We start from the raw sequence: 27,622 nt of genomic DNA, 5'->3' as shown, positions 1-27,622 counted from the left end.
AGAATTGCTTATATTAATTAATTAATTAATTAATTAATTTGCATGGGCAGGCACCAGGAATCAAACCCAGGTCTCCAGCATGGCAGGTGAGAAATCTGCCACTGAGCCACAGTGGTACCACCCATTGCTAATCTTTTAATTTCTCCTTTAACAGCTCTTTCATTCTTTTAATTAATCCCACTGCTTTGGGGTTATAAGGCAAATGAAATGTCCATAAGACGTCATGTTCAGTAACCCAGGCTTGGGTTAGTTGTCCAGTAAAGGGGTCCTCTATCTCTGTCCACATGTCTGGGTATGCCAAAGAATGCATTTAGGTTTCCTAAGCTACATATTGTAGTTCTTTGGCTAGCTTTCCCTACTGTAAAGGCCAGCATCAGTCCAGTGGGCATAGCTACAACTGTAAAGGCATATTTTTCAACTTTGGATAAGGGAAAGGGTCTAATATAATCTACCTGCCACATGGTTACTGGAATCTTCTTGTGGCCAATGGACTGAGTTGATGAGGAAACTTCTTTGGGCATGGCAGAGAATAGGAAGGGCAAATGTCCACAACTTCTTCCAGTTGTTGTCTGGTGATGAGCAGCTGGAATTGCTGTGCTGGTTTCCACAGAGTCTAATACCCTTTGTGTTCTGTCCTATGCAACCATTCAGCAACCTCATGTGATGTTGGCTTTAGACTACAAACTTTTGCTCAAGCATCTGCTCAATATTGCCAGGTAAAGAATTAGAGTTATGGGCAGAGACATGAAATATGGTTACCTTTTTGTTTGTGACAGGTAGTCCAGATGTCTTCCCACATGTCTTTTCCCCATAAGGGGTAGCTGACAATAGTCCTTGCTCTTGTTTCCACATGGCCATCCACACTGTCAGACCCTGGTACACTGCCCAACTGTCAGCACAAATAATCGAAGCATTTCCTGGTTCATGAACAGTGACCATCCATACAGTCCTTAATTCAACCCATTGGCTGCTTTCCATAAATACCCAGTTGCCTGTGATATAGTGTTTGTACTAGGTTGTACCAGTTCTGATCCATTAGTATACCACACAGATTCAGGTATATTGCCATATCTGTCAACAGTGTGCATAGAGTCAGCCACCTCAAGAGAATCAGCACTGAGTGGCAAGTGTTATTTTTCCATGTAGGAAATTGGTCTCAGGATATCATGCATTTCTGCATTTAAGGGGCCGTCACTGGAAATGCTTCACTGCAGTATATAAACTTTCCATTATGTTAATGTGCTTAATTATGCACTGCCAGAGTAAGGCTTAGGGGCAGTGTCACAGATCCACCCCTACTAGGGGATGGCTCTTAATTTCACAGGGTATTTCTGAGTTAGTCCTTAAACTTGCAATAAGGTATTATAGGCAGCACACTTCTATAGTTTTTCTAAAGAACAATATCATAGTTCAGACCAAAAGCTGATGGGAACCTGCTTTGCCTGTTTCCTTTGCTGCCAACCCCATCCAAATCCAATATTGTTACTGACCATGTCTAATTAACAAGGCACATCTGTGTCCACCCATAAAGCCTGAGCCTATGAGGTAGCTCATTTGGCTTTTTCAAAAGCAGTCTGCTGTGGGACATCCCATTCCCATGTTCTTCCTTTTCTAACTAGGGCATACAAAGTTTTTAGAATCTGTGCTAAATTGGGTATGAAGGGTCTCAAATAACCTAATAAACCAAGGAAAACCATGAGCTGTTCAGGAGTATGTGCGATGGGGTAATTCTGCACTTTATCAACAACAGCCAAGAGAATAGTCCTGTTCTTACCTGAACAAACTACACCCAAGAATTTGACAGAGCATCTTGGCCCTTGTAATTTGTCCTGATTCTGCCCATCCTTAGCCACTGTAGTGGGCCAGTACAGTTTTAGTGGTGGTTTCCAATTCTGCAAAACAGTTACTGGTTAACATAACATCATCAATGTAATGAAAAGGAGTGGCCTCTATCAGAAGTTTCCATATTTTTTAATCTTAGGCTACCAAACCATGTCAGGTAATGAGACTAAGAAGATATTCTTGTGGTAACACAGTAAATGTCCATTGTTGTTTTTCCCACAAGAGGGCAAATGCAGGCTGGCTGGTAGGATCTAAAGAAATACTAAAAAACACATTAGTAAGATCCAGCACAATGGCCTCCATGTGTCCTGCAGGACATATGGTTTGGACCGTCATGCCCCCTTGAAGCATAGCCTGTAGCTCTTACTTTGGCCCCTTGGTACCTTAGGCATTCTGACTCTTTTAAATCAGCTTCAATTTGGGCAGTTCTTGAAATGGTTTGCCCTACTTTTGGGTTAAGAATGGGTATAAGAGTTTCATATCATTGATTGAGGGCACTATGCAGGATAGCATCCTTTATGCCTATTGTGAAGTTTTCATTATCTAGTCTAGCAAAATTAACAGCATAAATGGCATGCTTCACTCCTAACCCCCTCAGTACATCTTGCAATTCATCTAGCATATTCCAGTGAGGAGTAGCATGTGGTATGTCTCCCATGCTGGGCCAAGTTTCTCCACATTGAATTTTAAGCCAGTTTGGCAATGAATTCTGGCCTGGCAGCCAGAGTGTATGTATGTTGGCAGAGGGAGGGGTGTGTAGCAATTGAGGCTAATTTGCTTATTTCTCTTCCTGAGAGCAACACTCCCTCTGCACCAGTGTCCCAAAGACATAGTCACCAATTTGGCAGGATTTCTTTAGGTTTTGTCTGTACTGATTCCCAATTTCCTGTAATTCAGTGGTGGTGGGAGTCCCACAGGGTGACAAGATCATTTGGTGAGGGGGGTGCTGGGGCAGCTGCAATGGAAACAGTACCCTCATCATCACCCTCCCTCACTGGGGTTGAAGGTGCTGAATATGTTTTGGCTTAACTTTTTGTTGGACTAAAGGATGAGCAAGCTTCCTTTCCTCATTTTCAATATCCCAAGCAGACTGGGGCTCATCATCATCTGAAGAGAATTCAGCAGGGTCCCTTGTTCCAGGGTCTCAGCCACCAGGAGTCAGGATACACCTCATTTGCCCCCTGGGCTAATTCTTATCTACCTGGCATAGCCTCTCCTTCAACGCATCCTTCAAATCTTCTTGGGTTATATGCAAGTCCCTTTCTAACTTAAATTCTTCTAGGCAGTGAATTGCATCTTTAGCAGCCAGGGGCCTCTTCCATGGCCAAACACACAGCTTCTAACAGGGAGTATGTGATGGCTGTGGAGACCTGAGAGCTCCCCTTTGCCTTATGAAATTCTAACTGTTCTGCAGCCTGCTGTAGGAGTACTAATAGTCCAGCCAGGGAGTTCTGGCATCCCTGTACTCCCTTTGTGTCCCCATTTGTCTAGGAGAGCTGCCACCCCTTCCTACATGGATGACAGAGGCCAATTTTGGTTTTTCCCTACGTAGACTCCCTGCTCAAGACTCATGTTCTCTACCATCGTTGGCTCCTTGGTCTCCTGGCTGCCTCGCCAATTGTTCCAACCCAGCACAGCCCCAAGACTAAAGAACACATGAGGCAGAGTTATCCATGAGCTTTAATTAAGGACTTATGAATGGGAGAAGGTTTTCCCCAATGGTGGTCAATTGAGAAATGGAAGTCAGTGATCCATGCAAACAAAAGGACTTTTTAAGCTGCCTAGGGAGCAGCTTAAAAAGTGCAGCAGAGTCTCCTGAGATTTAGTTTCAACAGAGTCTCATGAGAGTTGGTTACCAACAGTGATTATGGGAGGGGAGTTTTAAAGCTTTGATGATACATTCTTTCCCCCTTAAAGTCTGTTGAACTTTAATATCTATACTCTGGTCACCCAGGATGCTACATGCTTAAGACTTCATTTTTTCCCTAAGGGGAGGGGGTCCTGACCCCTGGGTTGAAACACTCACTTACGTATTTCATTCTGGGAAGGCAGCTTAAGTTGGTAGTTAAGTTAATTGGTTTGGGCAGAAACAAACCTATAATACAAGTTCTAAGTTATATCCTTTATTAGCTGTGTGATCTTGAACATCTAAGCCTCAGTTTCTCCATCTCATAAAATAGAAATAATTGTAACATTTCCTTAATAGGGTTGCAATGAAGATTAAAAGAGATAATGTATACAGAACATGAATTGTAGTGCTTGGATTATGCTTAGCATTTAAATGTCAAAAAGACAAAGATATTCCAGGTTTTTTGCCACCTCTTTAGCAGCTTTGGAACATTTTCTCATGAGGACTTGTTCCCATGCCTGAACTTTTCTTTAGTAAACTTTCATGAGCAAGTAATGAACAGAAACCATACGTGAATCATTTGTAGCATCTTCCCACCCATTCTATCCCCACTCATATCTGTCTAGTCTTTATTGTCATATCTTTTCTGACTCAGAACCAAAGTTTCTAACTGGAAATCTTGCTTCCATTCCTGACTCTCTGGAATCTGTTTTTCACCCACACTTCTAAATGCTCTCCAGATTCTGTCACGACTCTGATTAAAATCCCTCCAATAGCTTCTCATTGCACTGAGAATAAAATCCAAATGCAGTGTTCAGACTTTCCAAGTCTGGCGTTTCATCTCACCAGCCACTACTACTACAATTATTACTTCACTCCAACCATGTTGACCTTCCTTCTGTACCATCAACATGCCAAGCCCATCCCACCATTGTTATAGATTGAATTGCAACCCCAAAAAGATATGTTGAAGTCCTAATTCCCAGTATCTCAAAATGTGTCCTTGTTTGGAAATAGAACTGTTATAAGCAGAATTAGGCAAATTAAAATGAGGTCATACTGGAACAAGGGGCTCTCAATCCAATATGACTAGAGTCTTTATAAGAAGAGGAAACCAGAACAAAGACATATGGTAGAGGGGTGAATGTCATGTGATGACTGAGGTAGAGAATGCCAGAGCCACTGCTAGAAGTCAGGAGAGAGGCATGGGAAAGATTCTTCTCTGCAGATTTCAGAGGACGCATGGTCCTGTCAATACCTTGATTTTGGACTTCTAACCTCCTGAACTCAGATAATAAATTTCCTTAAGCCATCTAGTTTGTGATACTCTGTTATGGGAACCCTATGAAACTAAGGTGCCTATGCATAGCACTTTTTACTCTCTGATATTTTTCTTGTTCATTAGTCTATTTAACAGCCATGTTTTCTTCTCTAACCTCTTACCCCAACACACAGGATATAAATTCCATGATAGCAAGGACATTGCTTTATTCTCAACTAAATCTCCAGTGTCTGAAGCACTAGCTGGCACGTAATAGGCATTCTATGAATTATTGCTTAATCTTAAATAAACATTTTAAAATTAAACAACAGCAATTTACTATTGTATATGCATCCTTTGGGGTTTACATCTCTTAAGAGACAATATTCTATAAGCAATGAATAACAGCATCTATTATAATTCAGATCTGGTAGCAAAGGGCTAGATAGTCCTCTCTAGGTACTGAATTTGCACAAAGCCAAGGAAATTATGTTTAACTGTCACCTCCCTCTGATTAAAAAGTGTTCAGTAAACAAGGCCTCATTGTAGTGTTTCCACTTTTGTATCCAGAAGGTCTTATTCTGGCTCTTGAAAGATGTGCTTGTCAATTTATTTGAACAGACGATATATTTCAAAGACTGACAGTCCTTAGCAATATGAATCCCTTACTCTTACTCGATTCTCCTAGCATTTTACGAATAGGCTATATCAGGATATCAGGCTAGTAGTATGCTTTGAATGCCTATCAAATGAAGAAGTTATTTATCTCTCCATGTGCCTATACACACGTAGAAATCTCTCTCTTTCTCTCTATTTCTCGGTCTCTTCCACCCCTTTAATTTGCTGTTGGTAGAGAGGATGCCATTTTACAGTACAGATTTAATTTTTTGAACTCTTTATTCATAAAGATGGCATAAACTTGGAGCCTGGCATGATTTGAAGCTGTATGTACCCCAGAAAAACATGTTCTTAAGTTTAATCGATTTCTGTGGGTGTGGATCCATCGATGAGGTTATTTCAGTCAAGGTGTGTCCCATCTCAACCAGGATGAATCTTAATTCTTATTGGAGTTCTTTATAAGAGATTGAAATTCAAACAGAAAGAACACAAGGCATAGAAGCAAGAAGCTGATATCAACAAAACCCAGAAGAGAAAAGAAAGACCTGCAGACACTGTCATGTGCCTTACCATGTGACAGGGGAGCCAAGGATCACCAGCAGTCAGCCCCAGAATGCTGGTCTTTGGGAAGAAAGCATTGCCTTGATGATACATTGATTTGGACTTTCTTTTAGCCTCAAAACTGTAAGTTAATGAATTACCATTGATTTAGCCAGCCCTTCTCAGGGTGTAGTATCTTGAGCAACCTAGGAAACTAAAATAGAGCCAAACCCATTTATTCCAAAATGAAGAATTAGTCTCTTTCAAGCACTCAACAGTAACAGGATATAAATCTGTCAACATAATAGTACTTGTTAAGGAAAATCTGTAACTTAATTACTGAAAAGTTACAGCAGAGGAAAATGGTCCTCAAACCAGCAATCAATATGGAAAATATTATAGTCAATTTCTTTAAATTAAATATGTATCAAGCAATTACTATTACTCTTCAACTATAGGCTGTCAGCAAGGAGCAAGTCCAAGCATCCAAGGTAGAGAAAAGGGCTTTTGGGAACTGTGTAAAAGGCCAAACACAAGCCTAGGCACATAGAAGTCACTCAGCAAATATTGGTTTCCCCTTAGTTTCTTTATATCTCCATTGGCTTTTCAAGTGTATATGAAAATACTGTAATGCAACTCTGACATACACCAAGGTAAATAAAAATGGGAGTGGCAGCCCTACATAACGGTCTGTTCTGCACCCAGCATCAAGCAGGCCACTTCATGCACATAAAATCTCATTTCTATCTTCATAGTTAAGTATTTTATTCCCATTTGCCAAAATTGGAAATGCAGACACTGAGAGATGAAATAAATTGCCCAATATGCTTAGATACAGAATGCAAATTAAATTTTCATCATTCATACCCATATTCATTTCACTCAGAACACATTTACTGATCACCTTTAGACACCCTCTCTGAGGCTGATGATCATATGTAAAAAGGACATGCTCCAAATGCTCAAATATATTTTAGTTTGCCAGGCTGCTGTTGCAAAGTACCATAGACTTGTTGGTTCAAACAGTTCTGTAGGCTGTCATTTATAATCTCACAGTTCTGGGAGCTAGAAGTTGGAAATAAAAGTGTCAACAGAGTCATGCTTCTTCTTAAAGGGGAGAATCCGTTCCATGTCTTTTGTCTGGCCTGTGGTGAGTGACCAACAATCCATGCTATTCTTTGACTTCTGGCACCATAACTCAATGTGTCACTGGCGCTCTCTCTCTCTCTCTCTCTCTCTCTCTCTCTCTCTCTCTCTCTCTCTCTCTCTCTCTCTCTCTCCCCCCTCTCCCTCTCTCCCCCTCCCTCTCCCTCTCCCTCTCTCTCTCTTCCTCTCTCTCCCTCTCTCTCTCCCTCTCTCTCCCTCTCTCTCTCCCTCTCCCTCTCCCTCTCCCTCTCCCTCTCCCTCTCCCTCTCCCTCTCTCTCTCTCTCTCTCTCTCTCTCTCTCTCTCTCTCTCTCTCTCTCTCTCCCCCTCTCTCCCTCCCTCCCCCCCACTCCTTGGGTATGTCCAAATTTCCTCTCCTTATAAGGATGCCAATTAAATTCAATTAGAGCCCACCCTAATCCAGTTTGGATTCATCTTAACTAATAACAACTTCCGAGATCCTGTTTCCGTATAAGTTCAACAATCACAGAATGGGAGTGAGGTCTTGAACATGTCTTTTGGGAAGTCACAATTCAATCTATAATAAAGGGCTTCCAGCCTAGTGTGGGATGAAATGTATAACAAGTAACTTCGTATAGCAGGCACCAGGAATCGAACCTGGGTCTCTGGTGTTCTGGCAGGCAAGAATTCTACTACTGAGCCACCATCGCAATACCCAAGTAATTTTTTTTTAACTTTTTTTATTGTATAGTATAACACATAAATACAAAGCAAAGAAATAAAAAAGCAATAGTGTTCAAAGCACTCTTTAAAAAGTGGTTATAGGACAGATCCCAGAGTTTGTCATGGTTTACCATATGATCCTCTCATATTTTTCCTTCTAGCTTCTCCAGAATATAGGAAGCTATAGGCTTAAATACTTACTTATCATCACAATTGACTTTTTTTCCTTCTTTTTTGTGAACAATAACATATATACAAAAAAAGCTATAAATTTCCAAGCACAGCACCACAATTAGTTGTAGAACATATTTCAGACTTTGACATAGATTACAGTTTCACAATTTTAGGTTTTTACTTCAAGATGCTCTAAAATACTGGAAACTAAAAGAGATATCGATTTAATGATTCAGAATTCATATTTGTTAAGCCCTATCTTCTATGTATAATTCCATGATCACCTTTGATCTTTCCATACCTCTCAGTGGGGTTGTTTGGGCTAAGCCCATTCTAAATTTTTTATATTGGAAGAGTCTGTCACTATTATGAGGTAGGGAGATGAAACTACCTGATTTTCTGGAGAGGCTGGGCTAGGTTTCAGGACTTATCTGGACCAAGGACCCATCTGGAGGTTGTAGGTTTCTGGCAAGTTAGTCTAGTGTCTGGAACCCTTGTGGAATCTTATAAATTGCCCTAGGTGTTCTTTAGGATTGACTGGAATGGTCCTGGTTGGGGAAACAAGTAACTTTTTAAATACAGAAATGTTATAATAGACATATGCTTGGTACGACAAATGAGAAAATGGCTCACTTTGTCAGGGTGAGGCAAGAATGGGGACTTCACCTGGATGTGATAACACAGGATTCTTGAAAGAGGAACTGGAGTTCACCAGGCAGTCAAGGGAAGTGGAGCATGAGGAGCTGGAGGTGGGGTGCGGTTAGGGAGAAGACAGCCCAGGTGTTGGGAACTGTTCCAGCCCAGTATAACCTGAAAAACAATGAACACACCAGTCATGAATTACCCATGAGTTTAATTAGGGGCTTACTTACAGGAAGAAAGGTTTCCCCAATGGTGGCCAGTTGGAAATGAGTCAACAATCCACCCACAACTGAAAGAGAAAGAGCAGAGGGAAAGAGGCATAAGGCTCATAAAATTCAAGAGACCTGTGAGATTGGTTTAGCAGAGTCTCGTGAAAGTTGAAATGAGCAGTGGTTTTGACCTTTAACATCTGTCCTTGTCTGTCATATAGGCTGCAGCATGACATACTCTCAAAATGGAGGAGGGGACAGGGCCTAGGCCCTGGGTTTCCACAGGAACTACAAATGTTAGGTCCAGAGGACTTTCGGAAATAGTGAGTCTTCTGACAGTCACAGGAGATAAGCCTGGAGGAGGAGCAGAGGCCAGGGAAGAGGGGCTTGTGTTTCAGGCTGAAGAGTATGAACTTTACCATGAGGGTAATGGGAACCCAATAAGGGATTGTCAGCAAGGGGATGTCATCCTTAGGATATCTTCCCCAGTGGTGGTATAGGGAAGACTAGAAAGAGACTTGTTCAAGGAAGAAAATAGGCAAGTGAAGGGGGTACCTTGCCAGTGTAGGGAAGAGAGATAAAGGCCCCAAATCAAAGAAGTGGCACAGAAATGCAGTTGTCTGGACCTTCTCCCTTATACAGTTCAGCTTGCTTTGGTCCTTGAAGCAGTTTGCTTCCCTTGGCAACATGACCCAGCTTTAAGAGATAAGAGAGCCCTGTCTTCAACTATTGTCTGGCACTCATTCTGTTCAGTCTTCCAATTGGATTTTATTCAGGTTATTGTCCCAGAGATGTTGACCTTGTAAGGACTCTGAAATTAGCTCCATTAGTCACTCCTTTGCATATATAGTTAAGGAGGTGCCGATTAAAGTATTTCAGATTCCCTAGGAGGAATGCAGCATTACAACTCACTAATGCCCTGCCCTTAATTGCTTAACCAGGTTAATTAGGTGACTCCCCAGCAGGGCCCTAATCAAAGTAAGGAAGACCAGGTAGATGTTAATGAAGTGAGGAAATAAATGAGATTCAAAGCAGTGGGCATAAGCTGGGGGCAGGGGGGGGGGGAACTGTGCTCAGCAACACGGGCAGAAATTGAAGCACTGAATACACAGAGAAGAGTCTGGAAAGAAGCTTTAAAGACAAAAGCAGCTGGGCTTATCGGGTATGCATTCCATTTAGGAGATCTCTTTCACCATCTATGACAGGTTCTCCATCCTAAAGAAAAAAGCTCACCCAGGATAGGAACGTGGAACTAGTCAGTGCTCCACATAGCATTATCCAGCCTCGGTTCTGTGCGGAGTGAAGCACTAATGCTTTCTATACATTCTCTCAGCTAAATTCTCATGACAATGAAGTGAGATAGGTTTATTTTTTCCTAGGTTTCCCATGAGAAATCTGAGGCTCAGAGAGCTTGAGTCAATTGCCCATTGTCACTCAATTAAGGAATCACAGAGTCAGGATCTGAATCTAAATCCATCTGGCTCAAAAGTCTTAATCATTATCTCAACTGCTTCACATCTCACCACTCCAGCCATCACTACTGCAGCATATCTGACTGCTGTAGGGCTCCCAAATCCTGCACAGGTAGTTTAGGCTTTACCTACTCATGCGTTCAAAGTGCTTAGGTGCATTTAAAAAGGCTAAACTCCAGTCCAACTCCCATGTACACCTGATCTGATCCCATTTACTACAACCCTCACCATAGCCTGATGTACTTTGGGGCCAACCAGGAAGCACATTATCCCTGCAAACTGAATACAAGCAGAAGTGGTTATGTGCTGGGGGAGCTGCTGGATCCTTGCAGGAACAAATGATAGAACTGGAATTACAACCCAGGTTGGTCGGACCTAAAACAAATGTATGTCCTCCTATTACTCTCCTAGATCCAGGAGATGATGCTTCAGCACCCTGAACTATAGGTTCATAAGACTGGAAAACCAGAGAGAATATGACAGGCAAAGGCATGTAGGCAAGATGCAGCAGGAAGTGTTTTTGGAGAATGATGAGGAGCTTGAGATACTTGTAGGAGAAGGCAGATTGCAGGAGATGAAAAAGTAGTTTGGGACTATTTGGGGAAGGTGTTGACCTGAGGAGGGGAATGCCCTTGCCAATGTGATGATTCAGGCATTTGGAAAATATGGGGAGACCAAAATCTGCAGTCCAGTTGGTTAGCTATATTGAAGCCCCACAAAGGGAAAATGAGAAACGAAGGGCTATTAACAAAAACTTAAAGACTAAGTATGTGAGACAGATGGTGGTCATTTATATAAAGGGCCTTGTGCTAGTTTGAAAGTGTTGTGTACCCCAAAAAAGCCATATCCTTTAATCCTGATTCAATATTGTGGGGTAGAAACCTTTGATCAGACTGTTTCCATGGAGATTGACCCACTCAATTGTGAGTATGGCCTTTTGATTAGATAGAGATGTGACTTTGCTCATTTAAGGTGGGTCTTGATTGGTTTACTAGAGTCCTTTAAAAGGAAACCATTTTGGAGAAACCTCAGAAGTGAGAGAGCTGACAGAGACACAGGTATTTCGAGGTGCTTGGAGTGCTGACAGAGGGAGCAGATGCCTAGACATGGATGTCTGGAGATGCAGAGCTCAGCAGACATAGCCACGTGCCTTCCAATGAGATGCTGTTTTGGTTTACTAAAGCTGCAGCAATGCAATATACCAGAAATTGAATGGGTTTTTTTTCTGTTTGTTTTTTTTTGTTTTGTTTTGTTTTTGGTGCATAGGCAGGCACTGGGAATCAAACCCAGATCTCCAGCATGGCAGGCAAGAATTCTGCCACTGAGCCACCATCACACCTCCCTGAATGGCTTTTAAAAGGGGAATTTATTGAGTTGCAAGTGAGCAGTTAGAAGGCCATAAAAATATATACAAACTAAGACATGCAGGGAAAGATATCTTTACTCAAGAAAGACCCATGATATTTGGTGTTTCTCTGTCAGCTGAGAAGGCACATGGTGATATTTGCTAGCTTTCTCTCATGGCTTTTCCTTTTCCATCACCTAGGAGCATTTTCCTTCTGCATCCCCAAAGGTCTCTGATTTTGTGGGTTCTGAAGCTTTTTCCAAAATGATTCCCTCTTAAAGGACTCCAGAAGTGACCCCACCTTGAATGGGTTGAGATACATCTCCATGGAAACCACCTAATCAAAAGGTCCCACTCACATTTGAGTTGGTCACATCTCCATGGAAACAACTTAATCAAAAAGATCCCACCAAGCAATATTGAATCAAGATTAAAGAACATGTTTTTTCTGGGGTACAGAACAGTTTCAAACTGGCACACATGCTAAGCAAGCTGGAACCTAGAGTGGTGTCCCAGAATCGCTAAGTGAAGGCCCAAGTTGCTTAGAGAGGAAACTACTGCTCCTGGCCAAGATGGCGGCTTAGCAACATGCACATTTTAGTTCGTCCTCCAGAACAACTACTAAATAATCAGAAACAATACAGAACAGCTCCCAGAATCATGTCAGTGACCGGACACACAGCGTACCCCAGTCTGGACCAGCTGGATTGGCTGCGAGCCTCCCCAGAACCATGAGCTCCCCAAGCAGCGGCAACCGGCACCCCTCCCCCACAGACTGCTTCCCAGAGGGGAAAGGAAAGGAAATTTACCAGCAGCAGGGACTGAGCACAATTAAATGCCTATTGTGGAATTAATTAACAAATTCTGACTACTAAAAATAGGCCCCCAGCTCAGGTGAACCTGATCAAGGCGGAGGTCACTCATTGGGCTAATGGAAAAAAGAGGAAGGGGGAGGAAATGAAGGTTTTTGTGGCTGTCTTTCTGCGGAGGCTTGGCTGCCTCTGTATTCAGCGGCAGGACTTCTCGGGCTGCAGCTGCCCCAGGCATAGGCAGAAATGGATTGCTTTCAGGGCTGTCTCCCACCTGTGCCTTCCCCAGGGGAGGGGTGAAGCCCAACTCAGGTGGAATCCCTTCCTCAAGGAGTTCAGACCCCAGGGCTTGGCAATTTGAAGCCATTAAAACCAGTCTACAACCTCTCCTCTGTCTCCACCATGCCCCCAGCAGGGAGAGTCTGCCTAAGTTAAAGGTACCATAACATATTTTGCTGGTGGGACCTGCAGGCAGACAAATGCCACGTACTGGGAAAGATAAGAAAAACAGAGCCCAGAGACTTCACAGGAAAGTCTTTCAACCTGCTGGGTCTCACCCTCAGGAAAAATTGACGCAGGTGACTCCTTCCCCATGATAGGAGGCCAGTTTAGTCCGGAAAACCCGGCTGGAGTCTATAATACCTATGTAGACCCTCCTAAGGATGGGGAGGGAAAAGGCACCATACAAGCAGGGAAAGAAACAAGAACTGAAAAATTATCCTCTGTTAAACAAAACCTAAGCTAGAGGTCCAGAAAAAGCTGAACTGTAGGTCAAAGAACAGATAGACAACAAAATCATCTAGCAAGAAAACCCTAGGTAAGAGAAGTGAAAGCAATCTCCAGAATAAACTAATTGAGGTAATTATATGTCTAGATGCCAGCAAAAAATAACAAATCGCACCAGGAAAATTGAAGATATGGCCCAGTCAAAGGAACAAACCAGTAGTTCAAATGAGATACAGGAGCTGAAACAATTAATTCAGAATATACGAACAGACATGGAAAACCTCATCAAAAACCAAATCAGTGAATTGAGGGAGTGTTGCTTTCTGTAGAAACAGAGCTCAAAGGATATTAAGGAATGATGAGAAAAAAAGAAAGGAAGAAAGAAAGAAAGACACAGATGGGCTCAGGGGGTCTGAAGCTTGAGTTTACTTCAGACAGACTTCAGACAACTTTATTCTCAACCAGATCTTAGTTATATACCCCAGGATGTCAATAGATATGCAGGCATATCCTGAGGGAGCAAGATTCTTATCTCACAGTGTTCTTCATACTTAACATAACTGTTTTGGGTCAACATTCTCTTCCTCCCAGACTGCTCTACATAACAATCTCCACAGTTTACCGCTGCCATCCCGAGGCCAGCAGCTTGCAACAAATTCTGTAGGTCTTGCTTTAAACTCTTGGCTTCTACATTTCCCCCTTTTTATTTTATAAGCCGAGGAAAACAAGAATCACCTTTTTAGGGTGACTATAAGCAGAGGTAACCGCTCCTGTCTTAGGTTGCCCTTAGGCTCTGAAGGGTCTTACCCGTCATTGGCTGCCAGTCAAGCTCTCTGACTTTGATTCAGGAGGGAGCCAACGAGTTTTTGCAAGAATCACCTTTTTCCTTGTTGTTAAACACAGCTGAGGAGGAAGCGAAGTATAAACAGCCCCAAACCTAAGATTTTTTAGCTCTTGGGTAAGTGATTGTGTAACATTACTTCCATAGGCTATATGTAGATTATTCTAATTTACATTCTAATACCCCTTTTTTGTAATTCTAAGATATCAGGACTTAAACTATCTGAAAGCCTTAAAAGATGCCTATTCCCTTTTCCCATTCTATTTCAAACAAGCCATATGTTAAAAGAGGGTAATACAAAAACTGCTCTTATTCCTTTTACACTTTAAACTTTGTAAAAAATTTAAATTATATATTTGATCTCCAATATGAACCAATATCATTTCTATATCATTTAGTCTATTATTAGTTTGCTCATCAATGAGATTGTCTATGCCACAGTTCACTGGTGTTTTTCTAACAATGCTGCATCTGTATAGTTGCAATGCTGTTCCAGCGACTGTAGCCACTGTGATGCTTCCAATGATTCCAATGACAGATGCAATAATGAATCCAATTAGTCTATTAGTCTTTTTTAGATATTCTTTTGCCAAATGGATCAGTATATGTGTTTCTGGAGAGGATTGCAAAGATCTTGACATCTGCACCGGTAGCCAAATACCTCTTCTCCTTGCTGCTATAATCGTCTCATTTTCCTGCAACATAAATGCTTGGGGACAAGTGAATAGAGAATAATTTTCACAATTAGAAGTTTGATTTCTTATATGCATATGAACTTTAACAAGTATATATGGATCTCTAATACGTATTTGTATATAGTGCTTATGGCTGCTATTTAAAAAGAAGTTATAGTTACTAGAATTGGCTATAAAAATTGGTCTCAGTCCTAGGAAAATTTTCTGTCAATTTCTTTCACTAATGCTATATTTATCACCCCATGAATTTGGCACAAATTATCCTCCATGAATTAAACCCTGATTTAGCTTGCCTATCCATATAGTCTCAGTTATCTTCAAGTTAGAGATGGGAGACCCCACAGGGGCTGCATCTCTTACAATTCCATAGGAATCATTAATTATGATAACTGCTCGATCCATATGACATGACTGCCATCCATTCCAACTTTCTTTCCCACCTAACAGGCAAGTATCCTTTGTATCCATAGAGTTAAGCATATAGGTCTTTTTAAAATTGGAATTAAATTTGACACCAGTTTTCTTCTTACTGGATCTGGGAATCTTAAACTTGTATTTAGGATATTTTGGTAAAGTTGGATTGGCCCATGTTAGGGCTCACAGATAATCCCAGTAAGTATAAATATGTCCCTGTCCTTCAGCAATCAAAATTGTAAGTCCTATAGTATACATTACCCATTTAATTATTTTTTGTCCAGGTCAATATGTCTGGGTTTTATTCTCTTCGAGGGAATCCAAACTGAAGTTCCGTCATCTGCAATGACAAGAGCAAATCCCCTACCCCACACCTTTACCATTCCTGGTTTCCATGAATCATCTTTAACATCCTTCCAATAGATTGGCTGCAGCTGCAGTTCTGTTTGGGATATATCATTTTTCTTTTCCAAATTGCTAAAATGTTGTTCTGCTGGAGTCTGTAATGAATTATCATAAATGTTTAAAAAATTCAGAGTAAACAATGCCTTTGCTAATTGATCTTTAGGAGTACTTATTTTCATAACATCATCCTCCTGATCATCATCTCCCCCTTTTTGTTTTAAAAGCATAGACTTTAGCGTCCGGTTTGCTCGTTCAATAATTCCTTGCCCTGAGGGATTGTGTGGAATTCCTGTGATATGAGTAATATTAAAAGTAGTACAAAATTTATGAAATTGTTTTCCTGTATAAGCAGGACCATTGTCCGTTTTAATAGATTGAGGGCATCCCATAACAGCAAGAGCATTAAGTAAATGTGATTGAACATGGCAAAAATGATCTCCAGATTGTGCGGTAGCCCAGATGAAATGAGAACAAGTGTCTATGATAACATGTACATATTGCATTTTACTAAAATGTGAAATACGAGTAACATCCATTTGCTATAATTCATTTGCTTTTTGACCTCTAGGATTAATCCCTGATGCAAATGGGAGTGCATTTAAAGGCCCACAGGTTTGACAAGTCCTAACAATGTCCTGAGCTTGCTGTTTAAAAAAGATGGAAATTTCTTTCACAGCCCTTTGCTATTGATATGAGTCAATTTGTGAAATGTTGTGGGATTTTGCATTACCCCCATAAGAGTATCTGCTTGCTGATTTTGTAATGATAAAGGACCTGGAAGATTGGTTTGAGCTCTTTATATGCATGATAAAAAGGGGAGTAATTCAGCTTTTGACTAATGTTTGTGAATGTAAAAACATTCAGGACAATTCATTTCTTTTAAACAAAGAAGCCATCTCAATGTGAGTAACTGTTTGGTAAACATATTCAAAATCAGAAACAATATCAAGAGATTGTGGAAAACTGCAATACTTGAATTACAGCTGCTAATTCAGTATGCTGGGCTGAGGTATAAGGCATTTTCTAACTTGTTTTTCACTGGGGTGACATATGCAGCTTTCCCATTAATATTATCATTGGTAAAGACAGTAATAGCTAGCAGGGAAGCTGGAACTATTTTAGGCAAAATCCATTGCGTTCATTTTTAAAAATTGTAAAAGTTTTGACATAGCAAATGATTATTCATTTGTCCTTTAAAGTCACTTAATGCTATTTTCCAAGAGGTATTGAAAATATATAGACTTTGAACCTCTTCCTTTGTGAGATCACACACTATGCAATTAGGGATCATGACCTCTTAATTGATAATATCTTTGGTGACCTTTGACTATTAAAGAAATAATCTTTTGCAAATATGTATTTAAACATTTTTGTCAATTGTTTGGTAAAAAAATCCATTTAAAACACCGTCTTGCTAAAATAGGCCTGTGGGAGATTGCAAGGTAAAGAAAATAATAAAATCAACAGGCTTTTTTAGATCTATTTGAACAAGCTGTCCTTTTTGAATGCATTGTTCAATTAATTGTAACTCTCCTTCAGCTGTAGCTGTTAACTGCCTTTTGCTTAATAAATTAAAATCTCCTTGTAAAATAGCAAACAAGTTTTGTAACATATAATTGGGAATCCCTAAGGTGGCAGGTAGCAAAAATGAAAGCAGAGTGTCAATAGTGACGTGTACCCATAGTAAATGACCAGATTTTTTTTAAATTGAATTCATTGGATTGATTGAAAAGGAATGCAAGAATGTGGATTCTTTATAATTGGTTGTGCATTTTTGCTAATTTTAAATTTATTTCATGCAGTTTTTATGATATTTTCTCACAATAGTGGCCAAATTCAGATTTGCTTACATGACCGGGCCCAGTTGGGTCCTCTGGGAACTGGCTAGGGACCAAGAGGAGCTTCCTGGGACCTAGATATCTTTATTAAAGTACACCTCCTTCTGGGGGGATAGCCAGTCCTCCCAGCTAGAGTGTACATTTTAACTATTTCTTACCAAGGTCATGTGATAGCAATATCAGTTGCATGTAATGGCAACATCAGGTGAACAAAAAAGACTCCACAAGTATATTTTTTCCTTCCATTCAACCCTCAAATCTGATCTGCTTTCAATATAAGCCATGGTTATCTTGGGATAAATTTAGTTTATACATATATAGTTTATATAAACACTGGACAAAGCATTAAAGTATTTTGGCTTAAAGGAATTTAGGTATTTAAATGATTTGAATATTATTTAGTCAGTAATAGATTAATTTATAGTAATAGTACTTAGATTAATAGATTAAGCCACCTGGTTTAGGGCAAGAAAAGAAGCACTTTTTGCCAGTATAATGATACCCAGGAGAAAATCGGTATTTTTTATACAGATAACAACATGATAAAAGTTAACATAAGTTATTTTGATAAAACACAGACTCTTTGCTTTCTAACTAATTATTTAGAATTTTTTTTATATCCTTTCATTAGAACAGGCTAAAAGTCCAAGAAAACATCGTCATTTTAGACTCATTAAATCTTTCTTGATTTTAACCATAATTTCTATTTTTATAAACCCTCAGCACTTATTATATTAGTTCAGGCTTTGTCCTATATTTTTCTCACTTAGTAACAGTTATTCATTTTAGGATAAAACTATTTTGTTTTCCTATTAATAAAAATACATCTTTCATATTTTTCATACTTAAATCATTACTTTGAACAAATATTTTACCACATATGTAATTACCATCAAAATTAAACTTGTTAGAATAATGTTAAATATTTAAAATACTTCAATGTTTCAAATATGCATTAACTATCAATATATAGCTTTTAACAAGAATTTTTAGTTTTAAAGTTCTTAAAATATATTTCTTTTTTCAAGCATGAATAGGAGCTAAACTCATGGCCAGTTTCCAAATTGCTGTTTATTGAGGATTTAAGTTAACAAAAGGAGATGGGGTTGCCGTTCCCATTCTGAGTCATAGGACTTTACCTGTAGTATTGGTATAAATCTCATAGAATAATCATTCAGACTAAACAAAGGTAACCTAACAGAATACCTTGAGTCAGAACTACAGTCCCGAACTGCACACCCCGTTGGGGACCAACCTGCCACAGGAACCATCAATGAGCACTGACCCCCGTTTGGTATGGCACCTTTCTCACTGAATACTTTCTGACTCAGATGTACATGAATCCCTATATAAAGGCAGCCCATCAAGAACAAGCCCAGAAACCAATCTTTCTTTATCCTGCTCTGCCAAAGGCACAGCAAAGAAGCAATTTTTTAAATCTATCATAATAAACCAGTTCTTAGAAATTACAACTGGTGTGGGCAAGCCAGGCTGCAATGACTCCATAGGCTGAACCACAGTATCAACTTTTATCAAATCAGTCAACATTCTCCATTTTCCTGACCTCCCTCCTGCAATAAATATTGGAGAATTCCAAGAACCATGAGACTCCTCTAAACATTCTGCTCCAAACTGTTCCCAAATCAACCGAGTCAGAGCCTCAAACCTCTCTACAGATAAGGGCCACTGCTCAACTCAAAAAGGCCCGCCTGTAGTATTTGTAGTGGATGTCCCTGGAGCATCTCCTCACTTTATGCTTTAAGAGTTCCCTTATTAGATCCCTGTTCGGGCACCAATTGCCGAGTCCGGCTCAAGCAACTGTCGAAACAGGGTAAGAAGTGGTAGTGGGAGATTGAGAAGAAACACAACTTAGAGTTTAAGACAAAGCGTGAGCCAGGTAGTTCATTGCCTGACTGAACACAATAACCAAATAGAAACAGGAATATTTTCCCCGTCTTATATTCACTGTAAAGCCTTCATAACGAATTTCCATTACTTAAGATTTAAAACATTATGTCCTTAAGGCTGAAACCAACAGCAATGTTTTTGAATGAGCTCAAATAAGCTTACTAATTCAGATGTTTTAACAGGCACCCCAGTAGCTTTAACACACACACATACTCCTCCAGCTGCCTATTATGATTACCCGTTACCCTGATGATCCAAGGAAAATGCTTACTTTACCAATATGACTCGAGTCCTCTTCTATCAGCTGGACACACGTGCCTCTAATGAGACTTTTCCTTGGTTCCTTAATATTGATTTGGAGTCTTCTTCTTCGAGCCCCACATTGGGCGCCAAATGTTGCTTTCTGTAGAAACAGAGCTCGAAGGATATTAAGGAATGATGAGAAAAAAGGAAGAAAGAAAGAAAGACACAGACGGGCTCAGGGGGTCTGAAGCTTGAGTTCACTTCAGACAGACTTCAGACAACTTTATTCTCAACCAGATCCTTGTTATATACCACAGGATGTCAATAGATATGCAGGCATTTCCTGAGGGAGCAAGATTCTTATCTCACAGTGTTCTTCATACTTAACATAACTGTTTTGGGTAAACATTCTCTACCTCCCAGACTGCTCTACATAACAATCGCCACAGTTTACCGCTGCCATCCCGAGGCCAGCAGCTTGCAACAAATTCTGTAGGTCTTGCTTTAAACTCTTGGCTTCTACAAGGGAGGATATGAAAAAGGCAAGGAATGAACAAAAAAAAGAAATGGAGAGGAAACTACTGGCATCAGATGCTGAAAGCAGTAGAACTGGGATCACGGACCAGCAGATGCCAGCCACATGTCTTCCCATGTAACAGACATCAGCCTCTCTTGAGTCAAGGTATCTTTCTCTGGATGCCTTAATTTGGACACTTTTATAGCTTTAGAAATGTAAACTTTTAACTTAATAAATTCACTTTTTAAAAGCCTTTCCATTTCTGGTATATTGCATTCTAGCAGCACTTAACAAACTAAAACAGCCCTTATCTCCTGCAGTGGGAAAACAAAAAAATCAAGATCTGATAGTTGAGGTCCAAGAACTCTAGTGATTTTTAAATGTTCAGCCAAAGCAGGATTGTTTGCTAGGGTAAGGGCAGAGTTTGGGAAAAACTTCTGAAATATAAAATGGGGATATCTCCATAACTTTTAACTTTGGAAAATCCCCCTCAAATGTCAGCTTGTAGCAGTAGCATACCTCTCTGGAGGAAGAGTGAGCAACCCCAAGAGAAAGATAGTGCAGAGTCCTCTTCACCATAAAGCAACAGGTGTCCCCCTCAGGAGATGCTCTTTGCATGCACTCTTGGCTCCCAGGCTAACTAGGATTGAATCCCCATATAGCCCACCTAAGTGTGCATACTAGGTTGACAAGGAAGTAAAGAGAGTTCTTTGTGAAGGACATTTAAGAATTAGTCAGCATGTATAGGTGGAAGATGGGGGAATACCACTGGGATTGAATTTTAAGGGTGCTTAATCAACAGAATCAGAACATAAGACTGAATAAGGAAGAATTCATGAACTTGTTTCACTTTCTCAGAACATGGGATTTACTACTCTGGAAAGAAGCCAAGGGGTTGAGAGAAATTTGCAGCTAGAGTGGCTCTTACAAACCTAGCAAAAATGATGTGCTATGTTGGGCTAAGCTGATATTCCTAACTTCCCCTGGCTCATGGTTGGGGAGGGAATAAAAAGGCTGTAGAAAGTAGAATGCTGGAGTGGATATATTATGTAAAACCAGAAGACTCCCACAAAATTATGCTCCATAAGGTATGGGGGGGAAAGGAGAGCAGAAGAAACCATTCACCAAGGCCATCAAGAATGTGCTGGTGAAAGGGTACCAGCAACACTCAAAAGTTCAGAGGTGTACCCCTCTGCAGGCCAGGGACAATGGTAAATAGATGGACTCATTAACAGCCATGGGATGATGTAGTACTGAAGTAAGAGAGGTCAGTCAGAAGGCCACATTTACCATAATGACCAGCAAGGATGGAGGAGCAGCCAAGGATGCTTGATCAATAGGGAGTTGTGGAAAAGTTAATAAAGTATGGCATCTGTGCTGGTTTGAAATGTTATATACCCTAGAAAAGCCATGTTCTTTTTCCTAATCCAGCCTTGTGGGGACAGAGCTATTGTTTAGGGTGGAAACGCTTGATTAGATTTTTTCCATGGAGATGTGACCCACCCAATTATATGTGGGACCTTTTGTTTCAGTGGTTTCCATGGAGATGTAACTGCTCATTTAAGATGGGTTTTAGTCCGCTTACTCTTACTAGAGTTGTTTTTAAGAGGGAACCATTTTGGAGAAAGCTCAGAGCTAACACAGAGATGTTTGGAGATGAAGAAAGAAAATGCCCCCAGGGAAGCTGTTTGCACCCAGAACCCAAGGGACCAGCAGATGCCAGGCACTTGTCTTTCCAGCTGACCTAAAGGTGTTCCAGAAGTCATTAGCCTTTCTTGAGTCAATGTAACTTTTTCTGGATGCCTTAGTTTGGGCATTTTTATGGCCTTAGAACTATAAACTTGTAATTTAATAAATCTCCTTTAGAAAAACCAACCCATTTCTGGTATATTGCATTCCAGCAGCACTAGCAAACTAAAACTTTGGTTTTGTTTGATTTGGTACCAGATTTTCGTACCAGAGAAGTGGGACATGTAGTTTGCAAATACCAAACATGTTGGGATAGCTTTTTTAATAGATAAGAGGAAGATTCTGAAAGAATTAGGATATGCTTGATAGAAAAGGCCTGAACAGACTGTTGGTAGAAATAGAGACTCTGAATTAAAATAGCATCCCTGGGGGCAAAATTCTCAGATGCTCCTTAACTACAGCTGAAAGGAAGATCACAGCACAAATAAACTGCATGAGCAGGTTTCCTAGACCCTACCATAGTGAATACCAGCACCATTCTCCTAAATCACCTGTATGAATGTGGAAGGAAACATAATGACCAGCTGAAGGAGGAGAAACAAGTCAAGTTTGGCTTACATTTGGGTCAGCTCAGTATGTGATACAAGCTAAAAATGGATGGCAGTTGTATATAGCCATATTCAGGGAGAGCCTTGAAAAACAGTGGAGAGGGAAAATTTTTCCAATCAACAACTGTTGTGCTTCATTATTAACTTTGTGTGCAAGGAAAAGCACCTTAATCTGAGAACAGATAGATTTTGAAGGAGTGGCCAGCAGCTTAATGGGACAGTCAGGGGCCTGAAAAGAAAAACACTTGGAAGATCACAGACAAGAAGTTCTGGGGTAGAGACAAGCAGGAGGATATATGGGAATGGTAAAAAATATCAAAACTTTAGTTTCATACATTAATGTCCACCAGAAAGTCCAGTGGTTAATGTTAAGCAGGTTTTATCATTGGTCATCTCAAAACTGGTTAGAAGGGCACATAAACAGAGTGGCATGGTAGCAGAGATGGAGGCTACATGTGGATTCAACAACCTGTACTCTCCCTTGCCAAGACAGATCTGGCTACTGTTACCTCTGAATTCAACTTACAAGCAACAGAAACCAATGGTCACTAATTTGGCACCATTCCTTGAGAAGCCCCTTTCACCTCAGAAGGGTTAATTGTTCCCCATCTTATGGATAGATAACTATTCTAGGTATGAGTTTGCTTTTCCTCTCCACAGATCGTCAGCTTGCATCACTCTCTGGGGTATTACAGAATGTCTGAGCCATAGGATGGACTCCCAAATGACATAGCATCTGACCAGGGGCACCACTCCATAGAAGTGGATCCATTTATCACTTACTGCGCCAGAGAGAAGCATCCTGCCTCACAGGGCGCTGGAACATCCCACTGAAGGCACATGTAAGGTAGTTTCTCTAAATAAAATGCTCTGAAAGGATGGAGTGCCATGAGAGACTTCAGTGTGGCTCCAGTAGGAAGAGTGCATACGTCTGGAGACCAAAGAGGGGAAGCAAGAATCGCCCCATTTACATAACTCTCAGTGACCCTCTGGGGACTTTTTGCCTCTCATCCTGCAACCCTAGGCTCTGCAGGATTGGAGTGCCTGGTCACAAAAAGGAGCCACACTCTTGTGACAGAATGTAGCTAGGGACCCATTAAACTATAAGCCATGGCTTTTGCCAGATCACTTTGGGTTCCTCATGTCCAAGGACTAGCAGGTAAGAAGAATGTATTCTTCATGTTGGTGAAGATAATGACCTAATTGGCAGAAGGAGATAGGGCTACTTTTACAAAACTAGGGCAAGAAGAATATGGGTGGAACCAAGGTGGTCTGCTTGGGGTGTTCCTTGCTACCCACTTGCTCAGTTGTAGCTGTGAATGGACATGTGCAGCAACCCTGAGAAGGGTATGACTGTCTACAAAGAGACTGAACCCTTCAGTAATGAGGTTTTGGATTTTACCACTAGGTAAGCCAAGAAGTGCTACAAAGGTGATAACTGAGGGTAAGGGATATTTAGGATGGGTTGCAGAGAAAGTATATTTTATATAAATAAATAATTATTTTTATCAGGAAAGTAGAGACAATTTTGTAGGTGCACAAACCAATATTTGCCATATGTAGGACGAGCGCGCCATACTTATATGGCGTGGAAAGCAATCTGTGGATTTTGAATTCCTTAATGTGCACTTATTAAATAAATTTATGGCATTGACTATGGTTCTCATTACATGTTAACTATAACATATCACAGATATTGGCTAGGTTGAAGTTTTTCTTAGAGGAAACAAAGAAAATTGCCCTGGCTATGTCCATGAATTTTGAGAAGTTTCGTAAATGAGATTCCTCCTGGAACTTGCTCACTTATTAAGAGAACCTTCATCCATTATGTGATAAAGATAATTTGAGTCAAGTAAAGGGTGAAGTTCAAAATGAAAGCAGTGAAGGATTTATTTTCAAATCTAATGATGACTATGTCCTCATAATCATTCTAGGGAATTTAAATTTATGAATATATGTGACTCTGCAACATGTCTCAAAATTATAGTGGATTCCCTGTGGGGCCATTTTTGACAGCTGGCCCCATGAAAATGTGAAACCAGACTATTAACCACACAACATTGTAGATGAGTATGAAAAGCATGTTTCAGGCTGTCATTCATCTTTATTTTTTAAGTCACCTAGAAGAAATATAAAGGATTCATTATATACAGAAGAAGAAATAGAATTGTTTTCCTGGTGTTTTTTCCTATTGGGGCGGAAAGAAATAGTTCACTGAATTATGTGGAATGAATAAGAACTTCTTTGAGGAAGAATTTATTAAAAAAATATTTTAAAATCCAAAATGAATCAGATCTGCCAAAATTTTGTGAAGTTTTAAAAATGGTTCCATAGAAGTGCCAAAAAGAATTTGTTATACAAGTTGATTCTGAATCACTGATAATGTGGTGAGTTCTCACTTATTATAAGTAATACCCAATTTACAGTGGGTTTATGTTCCCATTTATTTTGTAATGGGTAGTTCAGAGCTTAGGATATATCTTGCCAAAGAAATAATACTGCCATAAAACTGATATGGGCCACATCCATAAAACAGTAGGCGCCTTAGATACCTAATCCTCTCAGCAGCCCTGCTAGGCTGCCTATTTCCTAAATGAGGAAGGAGGCTCAGAGCTAACCCACATGGATCTACAATCAGGACTACATTCTATATCCTCTAGGGGAAATGGGATACAAGGTGAAAGACATGACCCTCCCCCCATTTCTTAGTCATACAGAGGAAAGTCCAGCAAACTGTTGAAATAAAGATTTCCACATCCGTATACTCACCTTTCTTTTTGGCCCAGCAATCTTCTAACCTCCTTGGCTATAAAATCTCCCCATTCTTCTTCCAGAAAAACTGAAGCTATTTCTTGCCCATATTGGAATCTGGTTCCCCAGCAACCTGACCAGGGGCAGAAATATATGACTTGTCCATGGGCTTCAAAGCACAGAACTGCAGATGGATCAAACTGGAGCCAACCTGGCTTCAGCCTAGGGGGGACATGGCAGAGAGGGATGCTTGGGATTTGGGGCAGTGAGACCAAAACTGAAAGCAAAAGAACGCTAAGCTGGATGAATTTCCAAGCCAGGAAGATGGTGTGTAGCAGCTTGGTGTTTGTGGAGAGACACAAGGGAGAAGTCAAAACTAACTGACAAAGGAGTCATTTTTTTTTCCTTTTGTGAGCTCTTTGGTGATTTAGAAGCATGTCCACAAATTCTTTCAATTCCTCTCCAAAAAGGACAGCGTCCGTGTCCCCTACTCTTGAAGCTGAGTGGATCTTTGTGATTGCCTCGACAAAGAGAATACCATAGAAGGCTACGTTAGAAAGGCCCATGCGGCTCTGCCGGTGTCTGTTGGAACCCTTGTGGAACACTGTCAGACCCAGTGTCTGTCCTTGTGGTAGGAACCTTTGACCGCTATGTAAGAAGTTGGGCTACCCAGAGGCTATCCTGAGATGACATGGAGAGACCACTGAAAGAGACGAAAGAAAGAGAGATACTACAGGAGCCCAGCTGCTCCATTCCCCAGACTGGAACGCTTCGGGGATCAGTTATGTGTGCGAAAAAGGCTTCAAGATGAGCGCAAGCCCACCACCTTTTGACTGTAACCACAAAGGAGATCCCAAATGAAAACTGCCTAGCTGATTCCTGGCAACCCCCATATTTGTAAGCAAAATTGATAACTGTTATTGATCTGAGCCGCTATTGGGTATGATTTATTCCACAGCACTTAGATCACCCACACTGTTATCCCTGAAAGAGGTTTTTGCCCCTTTCGTTTTTCAAAATGGCAAGTATCCTAGAGGTCTGGAGCTTTCTTTGCCTGGGAGAAGAAGGTTAAGAAGTTTTTGTGTTCAAAAGTCTACCTTAAAAAAAAAGATAGTGAGATTGTGTAAAGAAGGATGTCTCTGTCAATTGAGAGAGAAGGGAGAATCCACTGGGTATGGCTGGGTTGCCTCCCAGAGCCTGGGAGAAGTGGAGGGGTGGTGAGTTTTGGTAATTGAGGATTGTGCCCTCCCCTACACAGTGATTCAGAAGAATGTCTCTTGGGACTGGCATAAGGCTACCTGGTTGCAGAAAGCAGAGGGCTTCTGCCTTTGGAGCCTCCTCTAAGGAGCCAGTGGCCAACTTGGAGGCAGAGGGAGCAGATGCCATGTTCAGCAGAGGACCACACAATAAGGATCTGAGTGGAACTATGATGAGATAAACACGAGGCCCTCCTCCTTAAGTTTTCTGAATAGCCCAAGCTACTTGAGGTGCTTATACAGGGCTAGAGAAGAGGAAAGATTTCTCAACAAGACTGGTGCTGAATTTTCCATCATATAAGATGATTTGGGAAAATGAAGAAAATGATCCCTTCTTGTCCCAAAGGTTTATTAAACCAATTTCTCTCACTTGTATGAAATAATTTGCAAACAACAGAGATTACCTTAAGCATCCCAGAGATTTTTGCTATCCTTACTAGATGCTTTGATACTAATAAATCAAATGAATTTCTCATTCGTGAGAATTTTAGGCAATGTGGAAAAAAAAAAAAAGAAAGTTAGTGAAGGAAGTTAGAAAAGCCCATATAACTGGGGGACCAGTTAACTGCTTTGCTCCTAAGAGCATCTTCGTGCCTCCACATGACAAGATCTTTCAAAGCTTCAAGGTGATTTTAGATTTAAAATCCAAGTTGATGGGTGCACAGATGGTTCCGTGGTAGAATGCCCACTTTTCATGTGAGAGACCCAGGTTTGATTACCAGACCCTGAACCCAAAACAAACAAACAAAGAAAAACCAAGGGGATTTGGGTATGTTTACTTGCTTTCTGGTGGAGATACCCAAATAGGACTTGGTGTGACACAAAATACCAGGCACACAAAGCTGTTCCTATGATCCAAACCCTCCATAGGACAGGGAAATGATTTCAAATTCTACCCATTTTATTTTCAAGAAGCCTTTAAAATACCCAAAAGACATTCGGGTTTGAATGGCCAGAAACTGATTGCTGGAAACATTTATTCCTTATTATTGCTTCCTCTTCCTTCCTACCTCTCCCTGCTGAAATAAACCAGTCATCTGACTTTGTCCAGAAAATAAAGGCAAATTGACTGAGGTCCCTTCTCAATATTTTTTTCTCTGTGAAGCCTGGATTAGAGTTGATGAGAGCCATTGGCAGAGAT

The sequence above is a fragment of the Tamandua tetradactyla genome, chromosome 21 (assembly GCF_023851605.1).
Source record: "Tamandua tetradactyla isolate mTamTet1 chromosome 21, mTamTet1.pri, whole genome shotgun sequence".
Taxonomy (NCBI): Eukaryota; Metazoa; Chordata; class Mammalia; order Pilosa; family Myrmecophagidae; genus Tamandua; species Tamandua tetradactyla.
Note: the sequence above shows the minus strand (reverse complement) of the source record.